Source organism: Camelus dromedarius, chromosome 4 (assembly GCF_036321535.1).
Source record: "Camelus dromedarius isolate mCamDro1 chromosome 4, mCamDro1.pat, whole genome shotgun sequence".
Taxonomy (NCBI): domain Eukaryota; kingdom Metazoa; phylum Chordata; class Mammalia; order Artiodactyla; family Camelidae; genus Camelus; species Camelus dromedarius.
Genome location: NC_087439.1, coordinates 38,658,708 through 38,672,792, shown reverse-complemented (window position 1 = coordinate 38,672,792; position 14,085 = coordinate 38,658,708). Strand labels below are relative to the sequence as shown.

Genomic DNA, 14,085 nt, shown 5'->3' with positions numbered 1-14,085 from the left:
CCAAAGAAAAGCATGTACTTTAAGCCATCTTATTTATATAAATGGCTACAGAATGATTAGATAAGCATTATAATTAAATGCCTTCAACCAGAAATATTTCTTTGTTTTAAGGCTAATGGAGGTGATCAGTCTTCCTTATACAAGAAGAGCCCATGGCTGTCTTCTAGAAAACATAATTTGGTAGAACTCCCTTCAACATGATTACTAATTTTAGTCCCTGGACTGCAGATGCTTTGCTTTTGCCTTTGTAGTTATTATTAGTACCATCCTGTGTGCGCCCAACAGTGATGGTTTGTGTTTCTTTTATTTTTTTAAGCCTCTTTGTTGACTTAAATTAGCCCCCAGAGTGCTGTGTAGCAAGTTAGGTATTAATATAAGGCATAAAACCAGAGAATTATGATGTATCTGTAGAAGCCCAACATGTTTTTATGCCTATTTTTCTTATTCTTCAAAAATCATTTTGAATTATAAAATAATAAAACTACACTACAGAATATTTATAAATTAAAAAAAGAAAAAGAAGCCTCTCAATCTTTCCACCAGTGACTATTTTTTGGTATATTTCTTTCAGTAGTTCTTATATTTTCAACATATTCATGAGCATACAATGTTTTTAATCTCTTTTATTTAGAACTATGATATAAGTATTTTCCATTTGCTACATTACTCTTCATAACCATCACCTTTAATGGATGTGACATAATCTATTTATTCATTCTTTTATTACTAAAACTTAATTTGTTTACATCAAATGACTATTTACATAATATACCCTTTTATGAATACATCTATTTCCATAATTTGAATTTTATTCTTAGATTCTGACAGGGAACTATATTCAGTAGTTTGTAATAACCTATAATGAAAAAGAATATATATATATGTATAACTGAATCACTATGCTGTACACCAGAAATTAAGACAGCAATGTAAATCAACTATACTTCAATAAAAAAGAAGAGATTCTGTAAGTACTTAATACTTCCTAAGAAATTATTGAAACTTACAGCTGTATCAGATTATGACAAAAACAGCTTTTCAAAAATATGCAAAGTGATTTTGCAAAATGCCACCACTACTAGCTAAAACTGAGAACATAAATACTTTCTCCATTAAGTTCTTCTTAAACTTTTTATCATCTGAATTTCATCTCCATTCACAGCAATATCCTTTCCTTGGCCTCCAAATACATAACTCATGGTACTCTGTACCTTTACATGATAGCATTTATGTCAAGTATAAGTAAGTAATTATTTGTGTACTATTTAATGTCTAAGTCTTTTGACAGGTAATATGGTCCATAGGGGCAGAAACCTACATCTATGTTGTCACTTTTACACCTAAGTGTCTGGCACAGTCTTGTTTGTTTATCCATTGATTTGATAGTTTAAAATCATTTTGTACAGAGTACTATGCTAACTGCTATGAGGGATACACAGAAATATATGACAGTTCCTGCCTTTAAGCAGTTATAATAGTAATAAACCTTTACTATTATTTTTATTTTATTACATCATAAGGAAAAGTTCATGGGCTTTAAAACCAAATCTATAAAACAAAAAGACAACTTATTGAATGGGAGAAAATATTTGCAGATGATATGACTGATAAAGGGTTAATATCCAAAATATATACAGCTTATACAACTCAATATCAAAAAAAAAAAACCAATCTGATTAAAAAACAGGCAGAAGATCTGAACAGACACTTTTCCAAAGAAGACATACAGATGACCAAACAGCACATAAAAAGATGTTCAACACTGCTAATCATTAGGGAAATACAAATTAAAACCACAATGAGATATCACAACACCTGTCAAAATGGCTATTATCAAAAGGCCTACAAATAACAAACGTTGGCAAGGATGTGGGGAAAAGGGAACCCTAGTACATACACTGTTGGTGGGAATGTAAATTGGTGGAGGCATTGGAAAACATATTGGAGGTTTCTCAAAAAACTAAAACTAGAAATACCCATATGATCCAGAAATTTCACTCCTGGGTATATATCCAAAAAACTCAAAAACATTAGTTTGAAAAGATACATAGACCTCAATATTCAAATCAGCATTACTTATAGTAGCCAAGATATAGAACCAATCTAAGTGTCCATCAACAGATGAATTGATAAAAAAGACATGTTATATATACATAATGGAATATTACTCAGCCATAAAAAGAATGAATTTTTGCCATTTGTAACAATGTGGATGAACCCAAAGGATATTATGCTTAGTAAAATAAGTTGGACAGAGAAAGACAAATATTCTATATGATCACTTGTATGTGAAATATAAAAAATAAAATGAATGAATATAACAAAACAGAATCACAGACATAGAGAACAAACTAGTGGGTACCAGTGGGAAGAGGGAAGAGGGGAGGGGCAAGATTGGGGTAAGTGTTTAAAAGTTACAAAATACTATGTATAAAATAAACAGGCAACAAGGATATATCATATAGCACAGGAGAACAGAGCCATTACTATATAATAACTTTAAATGGAGTACAATTTATAAAAATACCACATCACTATGCTGTACACTTGAAACTAATATAATATTGTAAATCAACTACACTTCAATTAAAAAATATGGACCTGAGTTTGACTGTCATGTACCATTTACTGACTATGTGATATTGGGCAAATTAGTTAACTTGTTGGAACCTCACATTGATCAGAGGATCAGATGTAAAGCAGGGGTAATAAGCAGGGGTAATACTTATTCCACAGATTATTGTGACGTTTAAATAAAGCCATGTATGAAAATTTTTTGATATCACTCATATAAATTAGAAGGCAGTCCATAATTACTTGTTGAATGAATGAAAAAAGCCTTGTCAGTTTTTGCTTTTCTTTTTTCCCCCAGTTTGTTTACTTTCTTCTCATTACCATCATCTCCATCAATAATCAGGGCTTAAAAATTCCACACCAAGTTACTGCTCCTTGCTCTGCTTTCTATGATCACCTTCTAATCTATCATCACACAATTCTTTCCAGAGTCATTATCCCCAATGGCATTAAAACTCATTACAATTGTTAAAGCTCTCTGCCAGTTGGTCCCAGGAGTTCATTATATCTGCCTAAGACATGACCTGCTCATGCAGAACACACAGAGATAATGAAGAGAGAGAAAAACATAGATACACCAATATATAATAAACTCAAGTAACAGGTACAATAGAGAAGGAGTGATAACTTAAGGATTATTTCTTCAATGAATGCTTCCTAGCTCCCCCAGGGCCGTTACACATATGTCCAGTATAAACACTACTCCACGTTGCAATGATCTGGCTATGCATTGCCTCTAGCTTCCTCCTCATTTATTGATTCAACAAATACTCTACGTGCAGCCACTACGTACAAAGCACATCTCTTGACTGTTGTTAATCACTGAGCTGCTTTAGAGTGGAGGCTATTTCCACTTTCACACTATCAATGCTAACACAATACAGAGATCAATGGATGTTAAAGGAGCGAGCCAAGTGAGTTAGAAAACTTACGAACAGAATGGCAAATCTATTTACTATACCTTAAACATTTTGCTCTATTCTACTTTTGAGTTTTGTAGTTTGCTATTCTCCTGAAATGGAAAATAAAGTTGTTTACTGGGGAACTGATTTGATGAGCACCATCTGCACCTAATTAGCTCATCCTATGGCTTCTTGTCATTGGATTTGAATTTCCCATCACAGAACGTGTTCTTAGAAAGAAATTACAAAATAATGCATCCACACTATGCCAGCTGAACACTTCGAAACATACAGAGAGAACAAGCCTTTCTTTCTCACAATCTTTTCTCCTGTCCCCAAAGTATTAGAAGTGTGGTAGGTATCCTTCCAGAGCTCTTACTCGCTATGTATTTCACATGTACTTACCATGTATTTTTGAGGGTTAAGACACTGTCTCTAGAAGGCTGCTCTTATGGGTTTACCCAAGACCGCTAAGTAGGATATTGGTGTAGATTCCTATCCCAACCTTTTAATCCAAGTTATTATCAAGTTTCTTAAAAATAACAAGATAAAGTGGGCTTCAATGTTACGCAGCAAAATTCATCTCTAGCCAAGTTCATTTTCCCTCCTCACCAAATGTATATGGGGAAATTCCTGTCAAATACCTGTATATGGGGAATTGTTATAATCAAAATAAGCAATTTTATGCTCTAATGGGCTCCAAAATAAGAATCCATTTTACCTCATATGTTAATATTCAAATGTTTATGTTTTAAATTCCTCTATTTTTCTATTTTTATTTCCTATTATAAACTTAAAACTGCCTGAAGATAATATCTAAGAGACATAAATAAAACAAAAATTTACCCAAATGTCCCTTTGGTCAAATCAGTGACCTATAATGCAGTACCTTGTCAGAGTGTTTGACTAAATGTTAGATGTGTTGGGTTTTATCTAGTTCTTCTTTTGGGGTAAGTTATAAACCCTTCTGAGTCTCTGTTTTTTAGCTCTAAGTAGAAATGATATTCATTTATTTATGCAACAAATACTCATTGAACATCTATTTAGTGCCAGGAACTTACCTGAACACTCGGAAAGCAGTGATCGAAACAGACTAAATCCCTTCCCCTCATGAACTTGCTATACAAGGAACAGACAGTAAATTCGACTGACAGGTAGAGGTACCACTGTACATAAGAACAAAAATACCACGTGCTGGTGAGGTTGCAGAGCAACAGGAACTCTCATTGCTGGTGGGAATGCAAAGTGGTACAGCCAGGTTGGCATTTTCTTATAAAGTTAAAATGTACATTTTTCATATAACTTTGCAATCCTATACCTAGGTATTTACCCGAGAGAAAATGAAAACATAGGCCAAGTAAAGGCCTGCATGTGAAGAAAGACAGCCCCAAAGTAGAGATAATCCAAATGCCCATCAACTTGTGACTGGATAGACAATTTGTGATACATCCATACAGAGGAATTCTACCCCAAAATAAAAGGAATAAATTGATGCATGCAACAAAGTGAGTAAGTTTCAAAGCATTATGGTAAGTGAAAGAAGTCAGACACAAAAGGCTATGTACGCTGATTCCATTTATCTGAAATTCTAGAAAAGGCAAAACTTTAGAGACAGAAATTATATCAGTGATTGTCAGAGGTTGGGAGTTATTGGGGAGAGAGAGAGACTACAAAGGGGCACAAGGAAACATTTTGGAGAATGTTCTGTATTCCAATTATGGTGTTATTCATTTGTTTAAACTCATTTAAAGGCATACTTAATAGAGGTATATTTTCTTGTACATAAATAATACTTCAATAAATCTCATTTTTAAGAAAATAAATTATATAATAATTTAGATTAAAAAGGGATAGAAAGAAGAGAGTTGAAACTTTAGATAGAAAGTCCTCAAGCAGATGATTTTGAAGGAAGTGAAGGAACAAGCTACACAGATACCTGGAGAAGGGCACTCCAGGCAAAAGGAACAGCAGGTGTGAAGGCTGGGGGGCAGAAACATGCCAAGTGTGTTCAAGGAGGGGCAAGGAGATCAGTGTGGCTGGAGCAGAGGAGTGAAGCAGTAGAAGAGATAGGAGAGACAGTGAGGAACAGATCACACAACACTTTTAAGGGTAATGAGAAGTCATCAGTGGGCTTTGAGAAGCAGAGCGACATGATTTGACTTAGGTTGTAAGAGAGTAATTCTGGCTGCTTTGTAGAAAACAGTCTGTGGAAAAGCAAGTGTAGTAGAATCAGGGAAGCCAGGTGAAAAACAATTGTCATATTCTAGACATGAGATTGTGGCAGTAGAGAGGGTGGTAAAAAGTGTTCAGATTCTACAAAGAGAGCCATTACATATGCTGAGAAATCTGAGTGTGTGAGAAATTTTGAAGAAACACAATTCAGCCCATAACACCATCTCCCATCCCCTAAAAACTTGATTTTACAATTGAAAAAAAATGTTTTGCCCTGGGTGTTTCCTTCTTTTAGATATTAAAAAGGAAATTCTGGAAGAAATAAAATTAGTCTCCTACTTTAGAACAAGTTCTGATACATGGAGAAGACACCAGGTAGCTATATAATGGAGAGATGAGCAACAGAGTGGAATGAGTTGGGGCAGCAGAAGTGGCCTGGACACAAACTTCACTGAGACTGGCAATCATCATTCATTTGCAAGAACGTGTTTTGTTACCCTTCACAGAATACCTAAACAGTCTTGCAAAAAGAGTATTTATTTATAAAAACAGGTTTGGGTTTTTTTTGGCAGTATATAAAAACTGTTTTGCCTGCAACTGAGAGCTATAACAGTAGAATGTTTTTACAAAGTAAACTTCTTCCTCTCCCAGGGTTGTATATAAACTTCTTTCCTGAATCTTTTCCTGTTTGTTAAACAATAAATGTGAAGTGCATAGGCTGAACACCTTATGTTATCAAGCACTGCATTTGTAAATAGGAAAATGTGCTAAGCTAACTGAATTTTCCTATCAAAATTCTGTCTACATTCATTTCTTTGCAATGTGGATGTCCAGTTGTTCCAGTACCATTTGTTGAAGGGACTACCTCTTCTCCATTGTATTGCTTTTGCTCCTTCAGCAAAGATCAGTTGACTATATTTATGGGGGTATATTTCTGGGATCTCTGTTCTGTTCCATTGAACTTTTTGTCTAAGCTTTCACCAATACCACACTTTCTTGATTACTGTAGATTTATAGCAAGTCTTGAAGTAGTGTCAACTTTGTTCTATTCCTTCAATATTGTGTTGGCTATTCTGGGTCTTTCGCCTCACCACATAAACTTTAGAAATCTGTTGATGTCCATAAAATAACTTGCTGGGATTTTGATTGGTATCGCATTGGCTCTACAGAACAAGTTGGGAAGAACTGACATCTTGACAGTATAGAATCTTCTTATCAGTGAACATGGACTATCTCTCCATTCATTTGGTTTTTCTTTAATTTATTTCATCAGAATTCTGTAGTTTTCCTTTTATAGGTTTTACACATATTTTGTTAGGTTTGTACTTTAGTGCTTCTTTTTGGTATTCATGTAAATGGCATTGTGTTTTAAATTGCAAATTTCACTTGTTCATTTCTGGTATTTAGGAAAAGGATTGACTTTTATATATTAATCTTTACCCTATAGCCTTGGTATAACCATTTATTAGTTCCAGGAGGTTTTTTTTGTTGTTGATTTCTCCTTTTCTAAAATAAAGACTGCCAAGTCATTTAGGAAGACCATTTTCTTTCTTTTTAATCTGTATATCTTTTATTTGCTTTTCTTTTCTATTGCATTAGCTAGGACTTCCGATATGATGTTGAAAAGGAGTGGTAATAGGGAACATCCTTGACTTGTTCCTGATTTTAGTGGGAAAAGTTCTAGTTTCTCATGAAGTATGATGTTAGCTGTAAGTTTTTGTAGATGTTCTTTATCATGCTGAAAAAGTTTCTATCTATTCCCAGTTTACTGAGAGTTTTCTCATCAATGGGTGTTGGATTTTGTCAAATGCTTTTACTGCATTTATTGATATGGTCATGGGATTTTTTTTCATCTTTAGCCTGATGATGAGTTACCTTATATCAGTTGATTTTGGATGTTGAACCAGCCTTGCATGCCTGAGATAAATCCCACTTAGTTGTCATGTATAGTTTATTAAATAAACTGTGATTTGATTTGCTAAAATTTTGTTGTAAGTTTTGCATCTATCTTCATTAGAGATACTGGTCTATAAGCCTCCTTTAAAAAAAATCTTTTGTCTGGTTTTGGTATTAGGCTAATGATAGCTTTATGGAACGAGTTAGGGAGTATTCTGCTTCTACATCTGAAAGAGATTGTAGAGAATTGGCATAATTTCTTTCTTAAATGTTTGATATAATTCAACAGTGAACTCATCTGGGCCTGGTGCTTTCTTTTTTGGAAGGTGATTAATTATTGATTCAGTTTCTTTAATAAATATAGGCCTATTCAGATCATCTATTTCCTCTTGTGTGACTTTTGTGTCTTTCAAAGACTGGTTCATTTCATCTAAGTTATCAAATCTGGGGGCATAGAGTTGTTTGTAGTTTTATTTTATTATCTTTTTAGTGTCCATGGGATCTTTAGTGATGTCATCTCTCTCATTTCTGATATTTGGAATTTGTGTCCTTTCTCTTTTTTCCTTAGTTAGCCTGGCTAGAGGCTTATCAGTTTTATTGATCTTTTCAATAAAACAGCTGTTGGATCATTAATTTTTCTCTATTGATTCTCTGTTTTTAATTTCATTGATATCTTCTTTAGTTTTTATTATTTCTTTTCTTTTCCTTACTTTTTAATTTTTCTAGTTTCCTAAGGTTGAAGCTTAGATAATTGATTCTAGATTTTTTCTTTTCTAATAAATGCATTCAATGCTATAAATTTCCCTGTAAGCATTGCTTTTATTGCATATGACAAATTTTTATAAGCTGTATTTTTATTTCCATTTAGTTCAAAATGACTACCTTTAATTTTACCAGTGGCACTCATTACACTAACAGGTTGATAATTTCACTAATGAAAATCCATTTCTGTCATTCAGCAAATCCTTAGTGTTGATTGAGACGTGGGTAACAGATGAATTTGCAGTAACCTTTTCTGAAGGTCAGGCTCTCTGCTTTAACATTAGCTAACCACTCCTGGGGTTTAGACTCCTGATCCAAATACTAGCTGCCCATGGTTGTAACTTAACCTAACATACACGTATTACTTCAGTGTCTGTGCTGAGTTTTAATGTAAATTAAAACATCATTGTATTCTACTTTAAATATTTCAGAATATATCCTTAAATCTAGGTCAATTCAAGAAGTGAAGGAAAATAGGGTCAGTATTTCAAAGACTCTGAACTCTCATAATGGTCATCACATCTCAACAAGATGAAATACTGTGTATCTGACATAAAGTTACATGACTTGAGGCAATTCAATGCATCTTAAAGAAGAAATCACCAATTCCTGCTTAGCACTCTCCCTCTAATATTAGATGCTCATATAAATTTTTGCCCTTTTATAGCTACTTGAGGAAAAGGTATGAAAGACAATTCTATTTAAGTAGCTAAAGGTGTATCTGAGAAGTAACCTTGTTGAAAAACATTTAACAAAGGCTTACTGGTATCTACCACCTCCCTGGCTCTCTGGAAACGGAAAGAGGAAAAGACACTCTTGTTTACAAAAGGCTTATAATCCATTAAGAACAGTGAGGATTAAATAAGTAAATAATAAATTTATACTGGATACTATTGCTACTCAAGATAAGACTTTATCATTAAGATAAGAATTTAGTGCAAAAGCAGGAAGAGCAAATGAGGATAGCAAGTGTTGAATTAAGAATCAAGAATGAGATGGGCTGCTAGAAGTTTATTTGTTGAGTAATTATTTACTGAGTGCCTGCTGTTGTACTTATTTGATTCTAAAATGTCAGATAATCCACTTTCTTAATATCAGATTTTCAAGGTAGGAAAAAACTCTATGCTAAAAGTGTATCAGTTTTAGGAAGCATTTTCCAAAATGTAAAAATATGAATAAACATGTTCAATTTGTATGTGCCAAGCACTTGCTAGCATAGTGGGTACAAAGGTGTGCCTAGTAGTCATGGGCCTAGCTTTATGGAGGTTAATCTGTTGGAGTTACATATATATTACACAAATAAATACTTAAATATATAATTATAAAGTCATGCTGCAAGCAACTCTGGATAAATTTTGTCAAGTGGATATGTAATAAAAAAAGTGATTAAAAAAGATGAAATGCAGGGATTTCTTCTAATCTGATTTTTAGTCTTTATTTTCTGACTAGTGAGTGCTAAAAAGTCAATGAGTTACGATAACTTTGCTTTCACCTTCTTTTTCCCCACATCTCTGATCAACTTTTGGAGTTCTGCTATGGGTACAGCCCTGCCTCTCTCTCTTTGTTTCCAGATGACTTCTCCACCAAATTGGTACCCTGTGTAAATTTTCAGTCGAGAACTAGTTTTATAGATCCAAATTTGTATATCATTATTTCACACTAAGATTCTTACAACAGCCCAAATTTATTCAAACTTCTAGTTGAAATCTTGAAGAGTAATGTTAAAGATACTGTAAAAGAACACAGTTGTCTACTTGTCAAACAAGACTGGCCAGGTGATGTCAATAATTTTACATGTTTAGTTAATCAATATGCATTAAGTATCACTTACTAGATCCATAATATTATGCTGGGACATAGCATCATTGTGGAGAATAAAACTGCTACATCTTTCTGCTTTAGAAGCTCAAATCCAGTTGACGAGATAAGAAACATAATGTTCTTCCATGAGTATAATGTCAGTCAATAAATAACATTTATCCCTAACAGACCACCATCTGAGTTATGTAGAGGGTGTTGGAAAAAATGATGAAGAGACAGGAAAAACAACAAACTTCCTATAACCTAGTAGTGATATCACTCCTTCTAACAGCTTGGTAATTATTGGCTATTATTTAACTCTATCTAGTCTGCTAATATGTTGAAAACTAGAGTAATAGACCCTACTCTTTGTTTTGACCCAATGAACTGAAAGATTAATATAACCTTAATCTTTCTTTAGCTAGCTATTTTTGAGAGCCTTAGATTATTACTACATTGAAGGAACATTTCATCTAACATAAGCAGAATGCTTTATTCTATTTTTGCCATTTCTTACGATCAAAACAACCTAGAAAAAATTATTCCCACAAACTCATTACTTATTGCTAACTTGACGTATTCAACTTGATCATCTGGTGTAATGTGTATATTCTTGAAACTAAATTGATTATCTTGACACTTGCTCTTGGCACAAGAAGAAAGCTTATACTTTCAGATAGAAGGTCTACACATTACCACATTGGAAGGTTAGGATGTCAGAGGAATTAAGGAAGACTTTTAAAAACTCAAAGACAGTTTGTTATTTGGTTGGTAAAACTATGAATTTAAGAAAATCTGAACATAGGAAGTCCAAGAATAAAGAATATCTGAAATGGAAATCCTAAATATCATCCTCTTTTTCAATATTTTACACCTAAACAAAATACGTGGCAGCACAAGCACATTTAGTTTACAAAAACTGCAGTCTCAGTAAACTGTGTCCTAGTTATGACATTTTCTAATCATTTTTCTCACAAAAACTGTGAAAGTATGAGACCAGCCACACGACTAGAAAACTTTAGGTGAGCATAAGTATAATGACACTCAGACCCTGATTAATGTGCAAAGGTCACGGTGACTAGAACAAGACCACCAAAAGTGTCATGTGGACTTCATGAAACAGAAAATGTTTTGTGCAAAAGTGTGAGATTACACAACACATTAGGGAAGCTATTATTGTTAGCAATAATTTATTTTCTTTAATGTATATGACTAAAAGTATAATAAAATACACATGCATGATACACATAGCAAAAAGATTGATTTTGCTTCTCCAAAGAGCAAGTAATGGCAATACCTGATCAGAATCACATATACAACGTGAGTGGCTCTCGAAACCAGCGAATCATGATGTCAAAACTAAGGTGAGTGCAATGTGAGGGTATGTGGTCAGTATCACATTTCCCAGGGAGACTGTCTTTCTCTGTTTCCCTTTTACCCATTTCAGGACCGGGCACCGCTAAAACTTCACTATCCATCAGGATGAACCAGTCTTTCTACTCATTCTATCTCCTAATTTTGGTTGGGGAGGACATTTGGACAATGGAATACAGTGAATGGCACACGTTCCCGCTCAGCCTTCAAATAGTTAGGTTTCAAGATGTGCACACTGTGATAAAGTTTAACTTAAACTCGTGGAGATCTTTTTTAAAAAAAGCATAGCTGGAAAAGGAGAGGACCTGTGCGACTCTCCTCTTGATCACCATAACAGCAGGAATCATGGACAAACATAGCTATGTTAGCTCTCAAATTACCCTCTGAGCATTTGTCTTAACCCTACAATTTGTCTTGATCTCATCACTTTTCGACTTCTGGAAGGTTGCAATCCCATGTTTATCCACTTCTCTCTCTATGATCTCTCATCTCTTTCTTTTCTTTTTTCTTTGTCTTCATTTTCAAACACACATACCTCTTTTCTAGCACAAATTACCATTCTCACTATCTCACTGCTCTCTCTAGCAGGCAGTTTTTCACTTTCTTTGACATCAAAATGGACTTTCTCCACTTCTTTACCGCCTGCTCCCTTATGAATTTGCCAACTGACTTTTTGTCCCGCTTCCCCTTCCCACCCAGTACTTTTTCTTAAAACTAACAATGATCTCTTTTTCTTACTCTGTTTGGCCTCTATACCACTGCCCTAAAGATTTCTTGACAGTCTTATCCCTTGCCTTTTACAACCTGACATGATCCATATTTTACTCCTTTTCTGATGGCTCTTTTTTATTTTTTGTCTATTGGTTGCATTTTTTGCATTCTTATGAAAGATGTGACCATTATCCAGGGCTCAGTTCTTGCTTCTCTGATCTTTTTCCTTTCTAGACCAGGGGATTTTAAACTGCGTTCCTTGGTCTGAAGTACCTTATAAGCTGCCACTGACAGTCCAGGGAACAGCTGCAGGGTGGACAACTGGTGCCTCCCCACTACTTCAGAGTAGTTCTGCTTTTATCTGTTTTATTTACTCCATATTGTTTCTTTTAGAGAGCTAATTTGTATCCATAAGAATACAAATTACTAAAGCACTGAGAATTATACCAGAGTCATAAACTTCAGTCTAATTTCTTGTTTTGCCACTATCTATATAACTTTGGACAAATATTCCAAAGCATTAGCGAATTCCTCACACCCACGCCTGTGCCATTCTCACCACTGGACCCACTCTCCAGCTCTATTCCTTAGCACCTTTCTAACTCCTGCCGACTTTTTCACCTTCTATGTCACTTCCTCCAGGAAGTCTTCTCTGAACCCAAAATCTGTTAGGTGTTGTTCTGATGTGGCACTGTGGCACCAATCCCTTAACACAGCACTTATTCCACTGTGCTGTCTGTTTGTCTACATTTCTTACTAAATTGTAAGCTCAGTGAGGACAGAATATTATTCACGACTTCCCTAGCACCCAGCATAGTGCCTGGTACATAGCGAGTTTTAAAATCCAAGCAGGCTTAATTATATATCCCAGCAAAGATATTCAAATTAGGTGAAACACTGCTCTGTTTCAGTTAAAGATAAAGGCATGTATCAATGTTATCTCTCTTTCTGATTAAACTGTTCTTTTATCTGCCTGCTTTCTGAGTGTCCCTGACACCTCCTTCGTCAGCTCCTGAATCCTATTCACCCTCACCATTTACTTTTATTGGGGAATTTAATTTATATTCCACTCTCACTTTTCTTGTGCAAAAACAGAGATGCACTGTTAAAGATATATCTAGTGATGAAATAAAATTCAAAGTACTAAAATTAATCTCATTTTCAACACTGTATCATTACATCACCAACAAAATTATAACATTACACTATTTTGGCTTAATTTCAACAATTTCAACTTTTAGTAGTAGATAAAGATAATCAATCTTCAAAAGAAGAGCCTGAGAGTATACCTAAGTAGTTTATTAAAAGAGCATTGGTGATTGATGCAGAGGTTATGACTGCCTTGTAAAGAACATACTGCATCAGATACCTGTTTAAAAATGTACATATAAATGCAGCAAACAAATCCTAAAATTAAATCAAAGAAGAATAATATAATGTTCACATATACTCTGCAAACACAGCCTTAGAGAAATTCCAAACTGCTGGCATACTAAAACTAGAAAATACACTAGGTACAATCCCACCTTTAACCCTAAACTGTATACCACCTTCAACAGGCAACACCTGAGCGCTCCTAGCATAACTGTCGTAGGTTCCAAAAGCAAAATTACATTTCAATTCAGTGATTTTTTATTTCGCGTTTTATCTTACTTTCAAACGTCAAGCTAATGCACTTCATACCTAATGAGTTTCTTTTACCTCACTGCTCCTAATCTGAAATCTTATCTTTTCACTACTGTGTTTCTTTGAATTACATTAAATGAAGAAGGTCCTAAAGGAAGACCAAAATCAAAAATATCCTGCAAAAAATACCTCTGTATAGTAATATTGACTTTGCGTCATTATCTCCTTAATAGAGAATGCTTGACAGATAGAACTTCAGAAAGATGTT

The 14,085-nt window shown here is 34.3% G+C and overlaps 1 protein-coding gene across 6 annotated transcripts in view; it reads right to left on the bottom strand.

The window, feature by feature from the left end:
• Positions 1-14,085, bottom strand: part of SLC4A10 (solute carrier family 4 member 10) — a 250,903-nt gene that overhangs the window by 61,684 nt on the left and 175,134 nt on the right. The gene's annotated exons all lie outside the window — the stretch shown is intronic.